This window comes from Ornithorhynchus anatinus, chromosome 1, assembly GCF_004115215.2.
Source record: "Ornithorhynchus anatinus isolate Pmale09 chromosome 1, mOrnAna1.pri.v4, whole genome shotgun sequence".
NCBI classification, from domain to species: domain Eukaryota; kingdom Metazoa; phylum Chordata; class Mammalia; order Monotremata; family Ornithorhynchidae; genus Ornithorhynchus; species Ornithorhynchus anatinus.
In genome coordinates this window covers 126,295,525-126,314,881 of record NC_041728.1, presented here as the reverse complement: position 1 = coordinate 126,314,881, position 19,357 = coordinate 126,295,525, and the positions used below count along the sequence as shown (strand labels likewise).

The window sequence follows — 19,357 nt, the reverse complement described above, 5'->3', positions numbered from 1 at the left end:
ATCTCTCCCAGAATGTCCCACTCTCTCCATCTGCATTTGTTTTGGCAGTGTATCCATAGAGTTTCCTTCCTAAAAGTATGGAAGTGGTTTACCATTGCCTCCTTCCATGCAGTAAACTTGAGTCTCCACCCTCGACCCTATCCCATGCCGTTTCTGCTCAGCATAGGTGAGTTTTGACTTATAACAGATTGCCTCCTACTCGCTAGCAACTGCCCAAGCTAGGAATGGAATGGGTATGCCTCTGCTTGACTCTCCCTTTTGTAGCTGAGACTGGTAGAGTACTGGAAACTGTCCAGGTGTGATCCTGAGATGGACAAGAGAAGGTAGACAAGACAAACAAAATACATATGTACACTAGTGCTGATGATACAGCTTTTATCTTATTCTTCTTTTAAAAACACTCAAAGAGCCTTGAAAGAAATATTACTGTCTATCCAAACTTTTAACTTCTCTTTCTGCCACATGCCTGACTCTGTTGTTGGTTAGTAACATTTTCTACCTGGACATCTGTGTTTTCTTCTCTCTCTGCCTCTAGAAAGCCAGCGGGGTATTGCACACTCCAGAGGCTTTCCATGTTGCTATTCCCAGTTGCCCTTTAGTGCTCATTCCCATGCCAAGCACAGGTACTTTGCCATGGTGATGAGGCCTTGGGAGAACACACGAGAACATGAACTATCATGGTGTTTAATTTACTTAGAGTTATACAGAAAACCACACTTTATCAGGGCCTTCCTGCTGTTACTGGAATGGGAGGAATCTCTTTCTTGTCCAATTTCAGCCTATGGGATTTTTTTTTTCTTTGAAGAAAAGCATTTCAGTGTAGCAAGACTGCATCTTCTCCCCACCAAAATTAGTGTTCTTCATTTCTTCTTACTAATTTCTGACCAGCTGGCATATCTAAAATACAGAAGAATTAGGATTATAAGGGAACATCATTTTCAGTCATTCTCAGTCATTCATTCTCAGTGTCCTTCACCGTTTCCTCTTCCCGCTCACATACCCTAACTGTGGAGGGTCCCTCAAGGTTCATTCAGTTCTTTGTCCCCTTCTATTCTCCATCTAGACTCACTCCCTTGGAGAACTCATTCATTCCCATGGCTTCAACTATCATCTCTTTGTGGATGACACCCAACTCTGTATCTCCTCCCCTGTTCTCTCTCCCTCCTGCCCTCCCTCCCTCCCTTCCTCCCTCCAGGCTCGCATCTCCTCCTGCCTTCGGGACATCTCTGCTGGGATGTCCTCCTGCCACTTAAAACTCAACATGTCCAAGATAGAGCAACTTATCTTCCCTCCCAAGCCCTGTTCTGTCCCAAACTTTCCCATCACTGTGAATAGCACAACTATCCTTCCCATCACACAAGCCCGCAACCTCGGTGTCATCCTTGACTCTGCTCTCTCATTCACCCCACACATCCAATCCATCACCAAAGCCTGCCAGTCCCACCTTCACAACATCACCAAGATCTGCCATTTTCTTTCCATCCAAACAGCTACCACATTAGTACAAACATTCATCATATCCCAATTGAATTACTGCATCAGCCTCCTTTCTAACCTTCCAACCTCCTGTCTCTCCCCACTTCAGTCCATACTTCACTCTGCTGCCTGGATTATCTTTCTACAGAAATGTTCTGGGCATGTCAACCCTCTCCTCAAAAATCTCCAGTAGTTTCCTATCCACCTCCGCATCAAACAAGAACTCTTCGCTATTGGCTTCAGAGCTCTCCATAACTTTCCCCCTTCTTTCCTCATCTCCCTTCTCTCCTTTTACATCCCATCTTGCAAACTCTACTCCTCTGGTGTTTTCTCACTCTGCCCCGTTCTTGCCCGTCCCGCCATCAACCCCTGGCCCATGTCCTACCTCTGGCCTGGAACGTCCTCCCTCCTCAAATCTGCCAAACAATCACTCTTCTCCCCTTCTAGGGCCTACTGAAGAGTCACTTCCTCCAGGAGGTCTTCCAGTCTAAGCCCCACTTTTCCTCAGCTTCCCCTCCCCTCTGCATCACCTTGACTCCCTCCCTTGGCTCTACCTCCTGTGCCACAGCACTAATGTGCATTTGTATATATCTATACTTCCATTTATTTATATTGATGCCTATTTACTTGTTTTGATGTCCGTTTCCCCACTTCTAGTCTGTAATACTGTTACTGTAGGGATTGTCTCTATTGCTGAACTGTACTTTCCAAATACTTAGTACAGTGCTCTGCGCACAGTAAGTGCTCAATAAATACAACTGAATGAATGAAAAGGATCTGTAGGTCCCAGCTGAACCTCACTGGTTTGTGAGCATCACAATATTCAGTGATTTATGACTTATCTTAAGGTTTACCTTCTAGAAAGAGACTTCAACCTCCAAGTGATTTTTTTTTCCTCCTGTGAAATACTGGAGAGAGTTCAGAGTCAGACAGACATGTTTCTCACTCTTGAAGAAAGTTTCCAGGTGCTCTTCCTTGACTTGATTCCCTAACTTCAAATATCACAACTTCCTTAATGAGATACGTGCTTTGCTATGTTTGAAAAGAATTGGGGAAAAAATAAAGAAATTAACAATGAGCAAAAATAGCATAACACTTGAGTGAGATTAAAATGCACAGCAAATGAGAAAGCCAGTGTAATCAGTAGGATACAAATGAAAATAGCAAACATGAGTGCTTTTTGCCTTATAAAATCTGGAATCATTGATCAACTTTGGGGAAGGGCTCCATATTTTTTTCAGTAAAAGAGAATGATTACATCTTAGACTGAAGCCATTTTTCTATTCTGCTGTTATATCAAGAATAGAGGCCTATCGCAGTGTGAATGCCTAATGAAGTGAAGTAAATCAGTACAAAGGTGTGTTTATGTATTATATATATATGTTCTGGGATTGAATACGCAGATGGAGATTCTCTTAAGGAAAATTAATCCAGGGTGATATTTCATTGCACATAAGGCTGAGGGAAAGGAGGAGAGAATGGCTATAAGACTATATACTCCTTGAGGGCAGTGATGTGTCTACTTACTCTATTATACTTTCCCAACTGCTTAATCCAGGGTTCTGAATGATAATAATAATGATTATAATTGTGGTATTTATTAAACACTTACTATGTGCCAGTCGCTGTACTAAGCACTGGGGTAGCTATGAGGTAATTGGGTTGGACAAACCCCCTGTCGCACAGTCTTAATCCCCATTTTATAGATGAGGAAATTGAAACCCAGAAAAGTGAAGTGACTTTTCCAAGATCACACAGCAGAGCCGGCATTAGACTTCACCTTCTTCTGACTGCCAGGCCTATGTTCTATCCGCTAGGCCACGTGGATTCTCTTCTTTACTGAACAGAGTGAGTGTTCAGTAAATACCATTGGTTGATGAATGGGACTGCTGTCCTAGGCTGTATTCCTAATGGTACATCATATACCATGTTGGTTGAGGGAAACAAAGGGACGTAGAGATGTCCCCATCTCAGATCAGCCCTGCCACCCGCATCTTCTGGCTGCCACCCCCATGGACCACTTTGCCCTGGCCAAAGAGAGTCCCCAAGAAGCATGTCATAGTGAAAAGAGCAACAGCCTAAGGGTCAGAAGGTCATGGATTCTAATCCTGACTCTGACACTTGTCTTCTGAGTGTCCTCTAACAAGTCACTTTTTCTCATCTGTAATATGAGGGTAGAAACTGTGAGCTCCTTATGGGACAGAGACTGTGTCCAACCTGATTTCCTTGTACCAAACTCAGCACTTAGTACAGTGCCTGGTACATAGTAAGTGCTTAACAAATACTTTATTATTATCATAACCATTAAAGCTTCCAAACTACTTTGAGGCTAGAGAGGGACCATAGCTGTTCTTAAAGATCAGGCCTGGGTTTCTGTCTCTGATACCCATCTGCCCCCATACTTGGACTCAATCTCAATGTTTTCTCTTGGCAGAAACCTCCAGCCCAGGCAGAGGCAGCCTCCAGGGGAACATGACAATTGTCAAAAAGTTTTGGGGCCAAGGTACTCTTCCACCAAATGTATGAGACATCACAACACCAGGTTATCACCACCCTGTCCCAAGCTCCCTCTGACTCTAACTTTGGTAAATTCTACCCTTCCATTTCCCCAACTCTACCTTGGGCCCTGGGGCCTAATTTCCAGTAGCAGACCAGGGAACATTTTTCGTGTTAAATTTAGACTGATGGGTAAATATATCCTTTACATTTTCCATTCCATAACACAGAGAATCAAGGGGAAAGGCAGTAGAGAAAGAAAAAGGAGAAATGAATAAAATGAAGTTGAGGAGGGGGACAGATCCATAAGGTAATAATTCTCATCTTATTCTCTTCCCTTCAAAGTCAGATATAAAGTCAGATGAAGGGGGAATATGGGTCTTTAACTCCCAATTACTACCCATTACGTGAGTCACGATGAGGTGGGGCCAGAGGAAATCAGATCTGTCATCTCAAAGTGGAAAAATTCCTTAAGTTTGGCACTGCATGAGACACACTTATGTGACTACCAAATCAACTGCCTTTTTCATTCATTCATTCATTCATTCATTCATTCATTCATTCAATTGTGTTTACTGAGTGCTTACTGTGTGCCAAGCACTGTACTAAGTGCTTGGAAAGTACAATACAGCTAAAGAGAGACAAGCTCAGGCCACAGTGAGCTCACAGTCTAGAGTGTGGGGAGACAGACATTAATTCAAGTGAACAGACAACAATATAAATAAATAAAATTATAGGTGTATATATAAGTGCTGTGGGGTGGGGAGAGGGGGAAGAGCAGAGGGAGCGAGTCAGGGTGACATGGAAGGAGAGGGAGATTAGGAAAACTGGGGCTTAGTCTGTGAAGGCCTCTTGGAGGAGGTGTGCCTTCAGTACTGTTTTGAAGATGGGGGAGAGTGATTGGTGGATTTGAGGAGGAAGGGCGTTCCAGGACAGAGGTAGGACATGGGCCAAGGGTCGGTGGCCAGACAAGGCACAGTCAGAAGGTTAGCACCAGAGGAGTGAAATGTGTGGGCTAGGATGTCTCCAACTTTGCACTCTTTGCTGGGGTTGGTAGGAGATGTAGTTGGATGCTGGGGTTGGTGGGAGAGGTGGTTGGGTGATGGGTTTTGGGGAAGATATGTCCTGGGGCTGAATTTGGTGGAGAAGAAGGTGGGGTGCTGGGTTTGGTGAGAGAGGGGTCTGGGCAATCAGATCTCCAGATGTGCCTAGGGCACGTCTGGATTTCTATAATGTTGGTGAGATCATCTGAAAGTATTTCAGCTATCTCCACATAAAGGGGACTAAAATCATGTGGGTGACAATTTTTCCTCATTTTATTCTCCCTATTTCTCTCTGACTTTCACTCCTTGGGAGAAATTTTCAGTTTTTACTTAAAAGAGGGAAAGAGAGGAAAATCTTCTACCTCTGTCTAAACTTTAAACCTTAAACTATAGGTTGGCTGCATTTCCCCATGTCCTCCACTCTCGCTCTCTCTTTTTTAATGGTATTTGTCAAGTACTTACTATGTATCAGGCACTGTACTAAGTGCTGGGGAGGTACAAGTGAATCAGGTTGGACACAGTGAATTCCCACAAGGGGCCCACAGTCTTAATTACTATTTTATGTATAAGGTAATTGAGACAGAGAAGTGAATTTACTTTCAGAAGTCAGAGCAGACAAAGGGTGGAACTGGGATTAGAACTCAGGTCATTCTGAATTCTTAGTTTTATCCATTAAGCAACTCTACTTCTCTCCTTCTCATTATTTTTCCCTTTTTCCTCCTCTTCCTTTTCCCCACAACTCTATAATCCCTGCTGCTCTTCTTCCCCTTCTCCCAGAACTCAACCTTGATTAAATTCCTGTCAGTACACATGAGCACAATTTCAATTTTGCTCTTACCAAGAATTTTCTCTGAATTGAATATTACAGTAAAGGAGAGTACTCATCTATAGAAAGAGTGGAACTTAACCTGGAAAGAACTGTAATGCATATTTAATTTCACGTACTAGTGATGAACTATCATAGTTTGCAAGTACGTTATACTAATAACTGTTTAGTTCACTGCTTTTTAGACAGCATTTGTTCCTGGAAATGAGGCTTGCCTTTGAATGTGTGAGAAACACTGTTATCATCTAGTCCAAGATATCATTTTATAGAGTATACTCAAGGTAACTAGTGGGGTTTCATGAAGTTATTAGTCAAACAGGAGGTCTAATTTTAAAACCTCTTCCGAAGAACAGATGAGATTTTAGTGTAAAGTCGTGTCTGAAAAATGAATGCTATTTTCTTTATTTCTCTATTTTCCAATAAAATGCTACATTTACTCAGGCCTAGAATTTCCAGCCATCTAGTTTCTCATGTATGTGAACTCCCAGTGAATTCAATAAGACCTCCATACATCAACCAAGATAGAGCAAAAATCCAAGTCTTTCTTAAAATATTGTCACTGCTTCACTAAAATAAGTCTCTCACTAACCCAGAGCAGAAAAGCTTTTATTATCCAAGTTTCTGTTACCACATTTCTGAGTTTTTAGAGGTTTCAAAAAGGAAGGTCAAAAATAATTTTGGTTTCTTGGGGGATTTAGTGTGCTCGACAGTCTTAGAGAAGAGATGATTAGATGACTTTAGCTTCTGCCTTTCTGTGGGTGTTGATTTGTCCTTATTGACATTATTTGTGGGTGAGGTTTGATTCAGTGTAGTTTGGAGACAGACCCAACTTTAATTATGAAGCAATTTCCAGATTCTAAGTTGTTAGTTAACAGTTGTGGAAATGCATAATTTTTTGTGTGTGACATTAAAGTCAGTTAAGTAGACCCATACAACTAATTTAATACTATTAAAACTCAAAGAATAGACTAGAAATCATAGATGTCTCCTACTAATGCATTCCGAGCCTCTGATAAGAGTGAGAAGGCCTCATCCTGAAGATGGCCCTCTCCCATTCGATCTTACCATGTAGTCTAGGGCTATAAAAGTTGAGCTCCCGATTCCTCCTTGTTGGCTTCCCAACAGTCTGAGCACCAAGATACCTCACCCGAAAACATAGTGTAAATGGTAATTGAGGCTTTTAATTTGAGTCCAAAAATGTGGCCTTATTTATTTTAATAGTATTTGTTAAGTGCTTGCTATGTGTCAAACATTCTTGTAAACTCTGCGGTAGATACAAGTCAATTAAGTTGGGCATAATCCCTTTCCGGCATGGGGCTCACAGTCTAAGTAGAGGGAGAACAGGTATTGAATCCCCATTTTACAGTTGAGGATAACAGGGCACAGAGAAGTTAAGTGCCTGATCCAGGGTCACACAAACAAGCAATTGGTAGAATCAGGATTAAAACCCAGGTCCATTGACTCCCAGGTCTGTACTCTTTCCACTATTTTTCCTAAAGCTTTGGGCAGTCTATTAAGAACAGCTTCTTTTGATGATGATAATAGTGTTTAAACATTTACTACTTACCAGGCACTACACTAAACACTGGGGTAGATACAAGATAGAGCACGGGCCTGGTAGAAGGATGTGGGTTCTAATTCTGACTCCACCACTCATCTGCTGTGTGACTTGGGCAAGTCACTTCTCTGTGCCTCAGATGGCTCATCTGTAAACTGGGGATTAAGTGAGCCCTATGAGGGACAGGGACTGTGTGCAACCTGATTACCATATACTACCCCAGCATTTAGAACAGTGCCTGGCACATAGTAAATGCTTAATAAATACCATTAAAAAAATCAGGACAGACATAATCCCCATCCTAGATGGGGCTCCCAGTCTAGGAATCACCCCCATCCTCTCTCCCTCCCTCTCCTTGATCCATTCAAGTTTGTCCTTGAACCACCTCCCCTCTCAGTTCTGCTCGTCTCTGAGTGGGTTTGCATACTATTAGAACCCTCCGCGCATTGAGGCCTGATTAATCCTGATGGCCTGGCCCTGCATGCGTTGGGCTGCTTTGGATTGCTCTGGATGAGAACTGGGGAGTCACTTAGACTGTAATAATAATAATAATTATTACTACAGTAATTATAGTATTATTACAAATGTATTATATTATGTAATATAGAGTTCACTGTATTAATATAGTATTACTACCATAATTATAATTATTATTGTATTTGTAAAGTGCTTACTATGGGCCAGGTACTGTACTAAGCACTGGAACAGGTACAAGTCAATTGGGTTGGACACAGTCCCTATCCTACGTGGGGTTCACAGTCTCAATCCCCATTTTAAGATGAGGAGATAGAGGGACAGAGAAGTAAAGTGACTTGCCCAAGTTCACACATCAGACAAGTGGTGGAGCTGGGATTTGGACCCTTGACCTTTTGACTCGCAGGCCTGTGCTCTATCCATTATGCCATGCTACTTCTCAGAGGATGAGAACTGGGGAGTCACTTTGACTGTAATGTCACTGTGGGCAGGGGATATGTCTGTTTATTGTTATATCATACCCATCCCAAGCGCTTAGTGCACAGCTCTTCACCCAGTCAGTGCTCAATAAATATGATTGAATGAATGAATTAGGGGCAGAATCCATTCAAAGAGAAGCAGCATGGCTCAGTGAAAAGAGAATGGGCTTGGGAGTCAGAGGACGTGTGTTCTAATTCCATCTCTGCCACTTGTCTACCGTGTTACCTTGGGCAAGCCAAGTAACTCTTCTGTGCCTCAGTTACATCATCTGTAAAATAGGAATTAAGACTGTGAGCCCCACGTGGGACAACCTGATTCCTAGTATTTACCCCAGCATTTAGAACAGTGCTTTGGTACATAGTAAACGTTTAACAAATACCTTTGTTATTATCATTACTATTATTATTATTATTATCTTGCTTGGCATGTCAAAGCAGCAATCCCTCTAGGTTATTGGAACCTATAAACCAGGTGAGCACATGAGGACTACATCTGTCTGTATTCACCAGAGGCACTACACTTCCTGAGGACCACTCTCCCTCCTCAGAGAGGAGATTGAAAAAGGAGCATATGGACTACCTCCAGCCTCGCTCCTTCCATTACATTATCTGAACAGGTCCGGCATAGACCAGCATATGAAAATGGCTGTTGTCTTTCTGTTTCTAGCGTGGCTTAACTGTCATTAGGGTCACCCCATTATGCACTAATGCTTTCCATTCATTACATATTTCTTTTTCAAACAAATTCCTGTGGGTCCAATATTAATTATTGTCATAATTAACCTTATAGATTTCTGCAATTCAGAGCTTTGATCCCTAGATGACATTCAGCAGGTCGCTTTTCAAAGATTAGCCTAATTTTTATTACATATCTTTCTTTTTGTGTAGCTTAGGAAAGCTATGCAGATGTGAATGTCTCTCTTCAAAGACTCTCAAAATGCGCCTTAGAACTGAGGGAGCCCACTCTCTGCCAAATCAGAAAGCTGGGAAGAAAACAGTCTGAGCAGTTGCTGACAACTAGAAATATTGTTCCCAACAATTTCATTTATGTAGGAATGATGAAGTAAAGGGGGAGTTTTTAGTTTTGGGGTTATGACCTTCCTTCATGAGCATGAATCAATTGGAGTCCAAAGAATCTAGCTCTTTTGTTCTATGAAATTTGAAAAGTGATGAAATTTAATCCAACAATACCCCTTGCAAGATAAAAACACTAAGGCTTCAGAGATAATGGATACACCAGGACAGCCCTTTACTGCAAAATATGTGGTCACAAATTACAAATGAAACTTGAAACTGAATTCTACCCTGAGGGAAGACAGATACACCAAAGGGGACAGACTGCTTTTAACTTTAAAATATGTCAAACCTTTATATTATTTGAAGAGAAAGAGACAGCCCAGAGCTTTCCAAATGGTCAAGTTTCTTTATGAATGCTGTGGAATGACTTAGGAGCACAGAATTGTGGAACCTCTTCACCTTTTCTTTTGACTCAATAAATCAGTCGTATTTATTGAGCACCTCTTGTGTGCAAACCACTAGGCGCTTGGGAGAGTACAACATGACAGAGCTGGTAGACATGTTCCCTGCCACTGAAGACCTTAGAATCAAGACGGGGAGACAGTCATTAAAATAAATTACAGCTTGGTTCATAAGCACTGGGGGCTGAGGGTGGGGTGACTGAAGGGTATGAATCCAAATGCATCGGTGATGTGGAAAGGAGAGGGTGTAGGGGAAATGAGGATTTAGTAGGGGAAGGTTTGGTTTTTAATACAGCTTTGAAGGTGGGGAGAGTGACTGTCATATATGACTGAGGAGGGAGTTCCAGACCAGAGGCAGGATGTGCATGAAGGTTCAGCAACAAGGTAGAAAAGATTGAAGTGTAGTGAATAGGTTGGCATTAGAGGAGCAAAATGAGCCTCCTGAGTTATAGTAGGAGATCAGAGCAGTAAGATAAGAAGAGGCAAGGGGATTGAATTTAGTCAACCTAATCTATGTTGAAGAAATATTTTAATAAATTTATATATATATATATATGTATATACATATACATTTAATATATACATATACATATATATAAATGAAAAAACACATACTTCTAGCCAGCACTGTACATTGACACATAATTGTGCTAGCAGACATCAGAGAAAAAATGAAGAGCCCTGAAAAAGGCCACAAATGAAGGGGGAAGGCCTGAAAAAGCAATAACCCTTTTTTTTAAAAAAATTGGACTCTGGAGTATCTGTTGTGATGGTGCCAACCTGGAATTGTCATTCATATAATCACATAGTACCAGGCTTAATCACATAGTGCCAGGCTATGGGCGCAGACATGGAAGGACATCTTTCTTCACTTGGCAGTGGAAATATGTGGTATTTTTTTTACCCTTCAAGTTGAGCAGGTTGAGAAAATCAGGGAGTTCAAGAAAGATGTGGATAAATTAATAAATAAGAGGTCCATAATGGATTTTTAGGGGGAAGTGCTAGGGCTAATAGTTGGTACCTCCAGAATGATGAGGAATGGATGTCAAGGAAGATAATCTGTGTTTTTCCAAGCATCTTTTGTGGCCACTGTCATGATGAAGCCATGATCTGACCCACTCGTGGCATGTCTTAGATTCTTAAATTATGGCTATGTAGAATGTGGAGAACAGAAATAATTTAAAACACTTTCCCTCTTAAACACATTTTGAATGGCCAAATAAGCCTTCCCCTTATCATGGTAAAACTAGTGCCTCCATATAAAAGAGAACCTAAAAATTAGAAATCTGAAAAATCTTTAAACTACATAAAGAAGCCTGAAAAAATGGCCTACTGGAAATTCAGGGTTTGGCAGTCCTCTCTTTCCTTACCCAACAATAGCAGAACCCTTGTTGTGTCGATCTAGAAATGCTTTCTGATTCTCCCCAAAAGAATCTTTTCTTTCTGATCGGCGACTGTGCATGTGAGGGCCTTTGGAGATGCGACCCTGAGGTCAGGACTCCATGACTCTAAACAATCTGTCTTTTAAGTTCAAAAATCAAATTCTTTCAGGTGCCATTTATATGGCTTCAAAGCTTGACACAGAGAGGTCCTGACTTTTAAATTTTCTGTTACTGCTCTTTGTGAAAGCCAAGAGCGAGATCAAAAATGAGGGTGGGCTAATGATGGGAAGGGTCTTGAAAACCCCAAAAAGTACAGACATTCACCTTCCCAGCAGTTACAAAGTTTGTAGGAACTCGCCCAAGGAGAAAGAAACACTCATTTTGCCTAATCCAAGGTCAGTAATTCACTCTGAGTTAATGAAGTTACCTTTATGGTTTAGTGGTTCACAGAACCAGTAGAGGGTTCACTCAGCCATTTTTGCTGTTACTTTGGACTCAACAAACCCACAGACCTTATGGTACCCCTAAGGTCTAATTCTGGTTATAGTTGTATCCAGTATTTCCCCTGATGGCTAGGATGAAGGAATTGAAAATTTGTTCATCACACAGTCCGAGGTGCTAATTTGAAGAGGTTACCAATTTTTTAGGAGACAGTAACCCAATTCAAAATGCCCTGGAAAATTTGGAAAATGATCCTATAACAAAAGGATGGAATTATATGTAGAAAAGTTCAAGCTAGCTCACTTTAGGATTACAAAGCTCCCACTAAGGCAGTTCAACAGTACACTTAAGATCTTGAATCAGCAATATTGTATTATTATTTAAAGAAAAACGAAGAAGCCAGTAGGACCAGAAAATTTTTCCTTCCACTGAACACTGTATTGATCAAATTGTTAATGTGCCCAATTTTGGAACTGCTTCTTGGAAAGGACATCAATAAACTGAAGGATGTCCTGAAAAGAACAATAGAAATTATTAAAAGGACAAAATGTAGATCCTATGAGGAAATGTTAAAAATGACAGGGTTGACTTGGAAAAGAGGAAGTTAAGTGAAAGCAAGGTAGATTGGGGAGTCATCTAGACTGTAGATGTGAACTCTAAACCCTAAGCTCTCTGTGGGCAGGGAACGGGTTTACCACTTCTGTTGCAATCTCCCCAGTGCTTAGTACAGTGCTCTGCACACACAGTAAGTGCTCAATAAATATGAAAGGTAACCTCTATTATATTGTACTCTCCCAAGTGGTTAGTATAGTGCTCTGCACAGATAAAACACTTAATAATTACAAAACGATTAATTGATTCATCCATGTCAGAGTGGTATTTGAAGCTGTGGGTGGATTAAGAATAGGACACCCAGAAATAGGGAATGGAAATCAGAGAAAGAGTTCGTGAAAGAGACCAAGAAGAATTGTCCAGGGACACAGGAAAACCAGGAGATGAGAGTGTCAGTGAAACCAATGTTAGATGATGTTTCCAGGAGAATGGGGTGGTCCATGGAGATGAAGGTGATTGAGTTGTTAAAGGGAAGGGGGTTCTGTTGAGATTAATGTAATGATTTACTGCATGGCTAATTGCTTCTTCTTTTATCTTTTTCTTCTTTCTGATTAGGAATTTCACCACTCTCACTACCTCACAAGTTGCTAGGAAAACGTACCAACCCATTCTCCCCCCACCCCCCCAAAAAAGAGCCCTCCTTTTCTGAGACCAAATTTAACTCTTCTTTCCATTTGCACAGGTAAAAATCACTGAAAATGCCAAATACAGTTGCAGTACCATCCCAGGTTTAACAAGAAAGACAAATTGAAAAAGAGAAAAAATTTGTAATGTTCTTGTGGGACGTTTTGAGATGACTTTTTTGGCAAAACAAAACCACAGGAGCTTGATATTAATGCCAGGCTCCTGAGGGACCCTTTGTCATGTGTTCTTGAGGTACAGACACTAAATATTCGGGGCTGGCTCACTGATACTGACAGTGATGGTGTTAAGCAGAGCCTCCAGATCTCAGCTGATAATGACTGCAACTTAAAGGGATGAATAACTGAATTCTAGGGCCCTGCTGGCAGGATAAATTGAGCTTTCTATTAGAAAAAAATTACATTTTGAAATAACCTATTTTGATTGGAAGATTCCTGCCTTGTGACCCGAATCTGCATGGGGAAAGCCTAATCAATCAGGCAAGCAATAGTATTTGAGTGCTTCTTCTGTGCAGAGCATTAGACTATTTGCTCTAAGAAGCAGTGTAGTTTAGTGGAAATACATAGGCCTGGGAGTCAGAGGACCTTGGTTCTAATCCCACTTCACCACTTATCTGTTTGGTGACTGATGGCAAGCCACTTAAGTTCTCTGTGCCTCGGTTACATTCAATTAGTCAACCAAAAAGTCATATTCATTCAATTGCTTACTGTTCCTGCAGAGCACTGTACTAAACTCTTAGGAGAGTACTATATTAGAGCTGAGTTTACCTCACCTGTAAAATGGGGATTAAGACTGTGAGCCCTGTGTGGGACTCGGACTGTGTCCAAACTGATTACCTTGTACCTACTCCAACACTTAGTGCAGTGTCTGTCACATAGTAAGTACTTGCAAATACTATTTAAAAAAGTGATTGGAAGAATCAGTGTGTTGTTAGACAAGCTCCCTGTCCACAAGATGCTTATAGCCTGGAGGACTGTTTATGGCACCAAACTACTTTTGTCAAAAAGAGCTGGGGAGAGTACAACATAACAGAGTTGGTAGACGTTCCCAGTCCATAACAAGTTTACAACCTTTCCCTCTCAAACCAGAAGGAAGCTGGCAAAATGGGAACATGTCTACCAGCTTTGTTATGCTGTACTCTCCCAAGGTCTTAGTAGAATGCTCTGCACACAGTTACGTGCTCAGTAATGACCACTGATGGACTGGGGCATGGTTTGCACCTAATGAACATATGAATTTGGGATTTTTATATTTTATTTGTTGGGTTTTCCCTGTGCAGATGAAACGCAGACTTATAATGGAAGGCTTCCCAAGCTATATTTCCTTGTGTTATCCAACTCTCTGAAATTTGACAGACTTTGTAGTTGGAGTCGTGAAAATATTACACTGCATATAACTCCTATGTGCTTTAGAATGTGCTTAATTTTCACCCACCTGGTGTTTGCTGGATTGAGAGTAAACAAATAAGGAAGTTTCTCTTGTGCTAATGAAGTGCTGTTTCAGAGGGAAAATAAACCTCAAAATCTGCTGCTATCTATCCACTAGTTTGAATTGAGCAAAATCACTACTGTTAGAATACACGTGAGTTCTCGAAAGGTTAAGGAAATCAGAAGGTCTGCAGAATCTATTAATGTACAGTCTCCTCTTTGCTTTCAGAATAAAAAGTAGGGGGGAAAAGGTACCAGGGGAATGGTTTCTGCTGGTTCGATGCAAGGTGTTAACAGAGAAGAAAAGCAGAGATTACTCAGATAATTGGCTCTAGGATGAGAATAGGTAATCGGGCCAAATTATCCATCATGGTTTAACCACTGTATGACTAATTTGAATAGTCTGCAGTGAGTGATGATTATCTTATGGTTCTTGTGTTTTTACAGTGGAGCAGGCAGAAGATTTTCAATCTTTACTGAGTGCAGAAGAAGAATCGAATGAGGATGATCAGCTAGATTTTGAAACTTCTGTTAAAAAAGGGTCAAAGGTGAAAGAACATATTTTCCAAAATAGTTTGAAATATCAATGTCCAAATCCACTCTTTATAGTCAAATGTGCTATTCACAAGTATTTTGAGTGTTGCTAAACATTTTTATAATTTCCAGTAAACAGCATAATTTCCCACTCTCTCAATCTCCCCACCCCCATCGATTCAGTCTCTTGAAGCAGTATTGCCTAGTGGAAAGAGCCTGGACCTGGCAGTTGAAGGACCTAGGTTGAAAGAGCAAGGGCCTGGGAGTCAGAGGACCTAAATTCTAATCCTGACTCTGCCATGTACATGCTTAGTGATTTTGTGCTTCAGTTCCCACAACAGCAAAATGGAGAACTCATTATTATTGTAATTATATTTTTTTTTTTCCGGGACTTTGCCTTAACTTTTTGGTTCCCAACTGAAGGAGAAGGGGAGAGATGCTGTCACCACTTCTCTAGCCTACAGTGGAGCAACATTTAGGGGATGCAGGAGAGTGATGGGGAAGTGAGGAAGAGGAACCAGATTCACCCTAGTAGCAGCAGTAGCAGATTCTGGTGATTGGCTTTGTTTCTATTACTTCACATCTATGGGGAACTTCAGCAGCTGCAGAAGTAAAGTAGGACATTTACCTCCAAAGAATCTCAGATCAAACATTCCACCACTCTTCAGAGAGCTTCAAAGAACTTCACATTAGAGAAGCAGAGTGGCCTAGTGGAAATAATTTGGGCCTGGGAGTCAGAAGACCTGGGTTCCAATTCTGGCTCTGCCATGCATCTTCTGAGTGACCTTTGACAAGTCACTTAACTTTTCTATGCCTCAGTTTCCTCATATGAAAAATGGGAATTTTGTTTTCCCTCCTACTTAAGGGTATTGTGGGCAGGAAACAGGTCTATCACCTCTGTTATGCTTAGCTCTCCTAAGTGCTTAATACAGTGCTCTGCATCCATTAAGCACTTAATAAATATAATTGATAAGACTTTGAGCCCCATGTGGGACCTGATTGTCTTGTATCTACCTGACCGCTTAGTGCAGTACATAGCACATAGTAAGCACTTGACAAATATCACTGTTGTTATAATCATTATTATTATTGTTATTATCAGAGCCCTCATGGGTCAACCTGATTACCTTGTATCTATCTACCCCAGTTCTTAGAACAGTGCTTGGCAAATAGTAAGTGCTTAACAAACACCATTAGTATTATTATTATTGTTATTCACATTCCAGGCTAAGTGAAACTAAATTCTCAGTGATAATCTGCTTCAGAGACATGTACTGCATATGCCTTCAGAAGGGAGAGTGGCAATTATTCGGTTCTGGATCCCAATCAAAGAGTCATATGATCAGGTCTTCCAAATCTGTCTAAAGGCATAAGTGCCTGTTATTTGTGCCTGAAGTGCTGCCCTGTTGCTTAGCCCAGGCCTAGATACCCAGGAGCTAAACAGGTTCCCTCACTTTCCAACCTCACCACCACCAGAGAGTAACACATCCCCTGCAGAACCATGAGCAACCTATACCAACTCATGGGATCCTGGGAAGATGGAGTCATTCATAACCAAGGACTGTGACATGGATCCCTCCTCCAAGCACTGTTTTCCCAGGTATTCTTTTCAATTTCTGGATTGCCCATTTCTTAATTGCTCCCTCATCTGCCCCCTCCCACTTTTCAAAGTGTCTGACTTTCCCTATTTACATTGTGAGCATCTGTGACAACAAAGTCCATGCCTGACTCATTTATTAGTACCTACCCAGTGACTAGCACAATGCCTAGCATGAAATAGATGCTGTAGAAGTACCATCATCTTTATGCCATGGTACAGCAGAGCAGTGTGAAGGCCATGCAGATTGGGTGAACAGGAGTCTGATGGTCATTGTTTCAAAGACATTTGGACAGGAATAGGAAAGGCTAAAACCACAATAACCAATCCTGAATATCTCAGGGGTATGGAAGCCAGCATATGGATTGGGATGTGAGGACTGGACTCTCTTCATGCCTGACCCATTTATTAGTACCTTCCCCAGTGACTAGCACAATGCCTAGCATGAAATAGATGCTGTAGAAATACCATCATCTTTATGCCATGGTACAGCAGAGCAGTGTGAAGGCCATGCAGATTGGGTGAATAGGAGTCTGATGGTCATTGTTTAAAGGCATTTGAACAGGAATAGGAAAGGCTAAAAACACAATAACCAATCCTGAATATCTCAGGGGTATGGAAACCAGCATACGGATTGGGACGTGAGGACTGGACTCTCTTTATAGCTTCTAATTTGGTCAAATATTATGGTAGTCATTGATTGGAGGTGACCTTGAACAAGTCACTTCACTTCTCTGAGCCTCAGTTCCCTCATCTGTAAAATGGGGTTTAAGAGTGTGAGCCCCAAGTGGGACAGGGACTCTGTCCAACCTGATTTTCTTGTATCTATCCCAGTGCTTAGAACAATGCCTGTCGCATAGTAAGTGCTTAACAAATACCATGGTTGTTGTTATCTCTGCAGGATGCTTCTTGGCTTTCTGTCCCTTTCACTTACCTTGGGGGTATTGACTAGACCCTGAATAATCCCCTTTGGACTGGTGTTTATCTTTCCTTGGTTACAGCACCTGGAACATAGAAAACACTTAACAAATGACAATATTTTCATTATTATTATTATTAATTTTCCTGGATCTAGAAGGCTGGTGGTTCGTGAAGCTAATAATAATAATAATAATGTTGGTATTTGTTAAGCGCTTACTATGTGCCGAGCACTGTTCTAAGCGCTGGGGTAGACATAGGGGAATCAGGTTGTCCCACGTGGGGCTCACAGTCTTAATCCCCATTTTACAGATGAGGGAACTGAGGCACAGAGAAGTTAAGTGACTTGCCCACAGTCACACAGCCGACAAGTGGCAGAGCTGGGATTCGAACTCATGAGCCCTGACTCCAAAGCCCGTGCTCTTTCCACTGCGCCACGCTGCTTCTCTGTGACTCTGTGAAGCTGTGACTCATCTTATACATATGCTGTTATTATGAGTATCAGGATGCAGGGGAGATGAGTATGGTAGAGCATTGCCTAGTGGAGAGGGCACAGGCCTGGGAGTCAAAGGACCTGGGTTCTAATCCTGGCTCTGCCACTTGTCTTCTATGTGACCTTGGGCAAGGCACTTAACTTCTCTGTGCCTCAGTTTCCTCATCTGTAAAATGGGGATTCAATACCTGTTCTCCCTCCAGCTTAGTCTGTGAGGCCCATGTGGGACAGGGACCTGGTCCAAATTGATTATCTTGTACATACCCCACTGCTTAGAGTAGTGCTTGGCACATAGTAAGCACATAATGAATACCATCATCAATATCATCAGAGAGGGCACACTGAGAAAAGGTCCCAATATGTATGTTTGAGACTTAGCAAGAAAGAACTTGAGAAAAGGGGATACTGGGTGCCATTGATTCCCTTCTCAGTCAACGCTCCTCTATGGCTCAATCTCTACTGAAGAGCAGTGTGGTCTAGTGGAAAAAGCACAGGCAAGTGGAGTCAGAGGACATGTATTCTAATCCCAGCTCTACCACATGTCTGCAGCATGACCATGGGCAAGTCATTAAACTGCTCTGTGCCTCAGTTCCCTCATCCGTAAAATGGGGCTTAAGGCCGTGAGACCCATGTGGGACATTGACTATGTCTAATCTTAATAAATTATGCATTCAGTCATATTTATTGAGCACTTACTGTATGCAGAGCACTGTATTACACACTTGAAAGTAAAATTCAGGAGCAGATAGAAACAATCCCTACCCAACAACGGGCTCATAGCTATCCAAGCTCTTAGTACAGTGCCCAGCACATAGTAAGTTCTTGACAAATGCCATTAAAAAAACCCAAAAACCAAAATCCAAAGGTGATGGAACTCAACAGGCAGTGGGTGGAGTGGGGGGGAGGGGGTACTCAAATTTTCCCACCAATAAGAACTAGCCTAGGTATGATCAGCTCTTGACAGACAGATTTGCCTACCATTCAAATTGTACTTGGGGCAACGAATCAGTGGAGAGGACAAGAGAGGCAGATCAAAGCCAGTGTTTTGTTCCAAAATACCACAGTTGCCCAGAATACACTCAGGTTATTAAATCACATCCCCATCACCTGCCACCTCTCTTCCTCCACTACGTGTCTGCCCGTGTCCACATTCATGTCACAGAATTTCAGGCATTTTGAGACTCCTCCTGAATTGTAAAGTGGATGTTTTAAAGTTGTAGAAGAGGAGACCGCTAAAGTGTACTTATGATAAAAACAAGTCTAAACTCATCAATTAACTGCGCTCTGAGGAATATCATTTTCAGGACCTTTGGAAGCCTTCTTTCTTTTCAATAATTCCAATCACTGTGCTCTTTGAGTAACTTGTCCTGTTCCTTTCACAGGAACAACTCATTTTCAAATGATTTGTGATACAGCTGTAAAAATAAAGTCATGAAGCAAAGTTCCTTTAGATTGGGGGTGACTGGGAAACAATGTTTAAG

At 41.6% G+C, this 19,357-nt stretch overlaps 1 long non-coding RNA gene across 1 annotated transcript; it reads right to left on the bottom strand.

The window, feature by feature from the left end:
- Positions 1–673: 673 nt before the first annotated feature.
- On the bottom strand, positions 674–17,455 carry LOC114809069. Its single transcript, XR_003756833.2, has 3 exons — positions 17,400–17,455; positions 2,331–2,508; positions 674–897 (listed from the first exon to the last, which is right to left on the bottom strand). It is a non-coding gene; the product is annotated as an uncharacterized LOC114809069 (long non-coding RNA).
- Between the last annotated feature and the right edge of the window lie 1,902 nt (positions 17,456–19,357).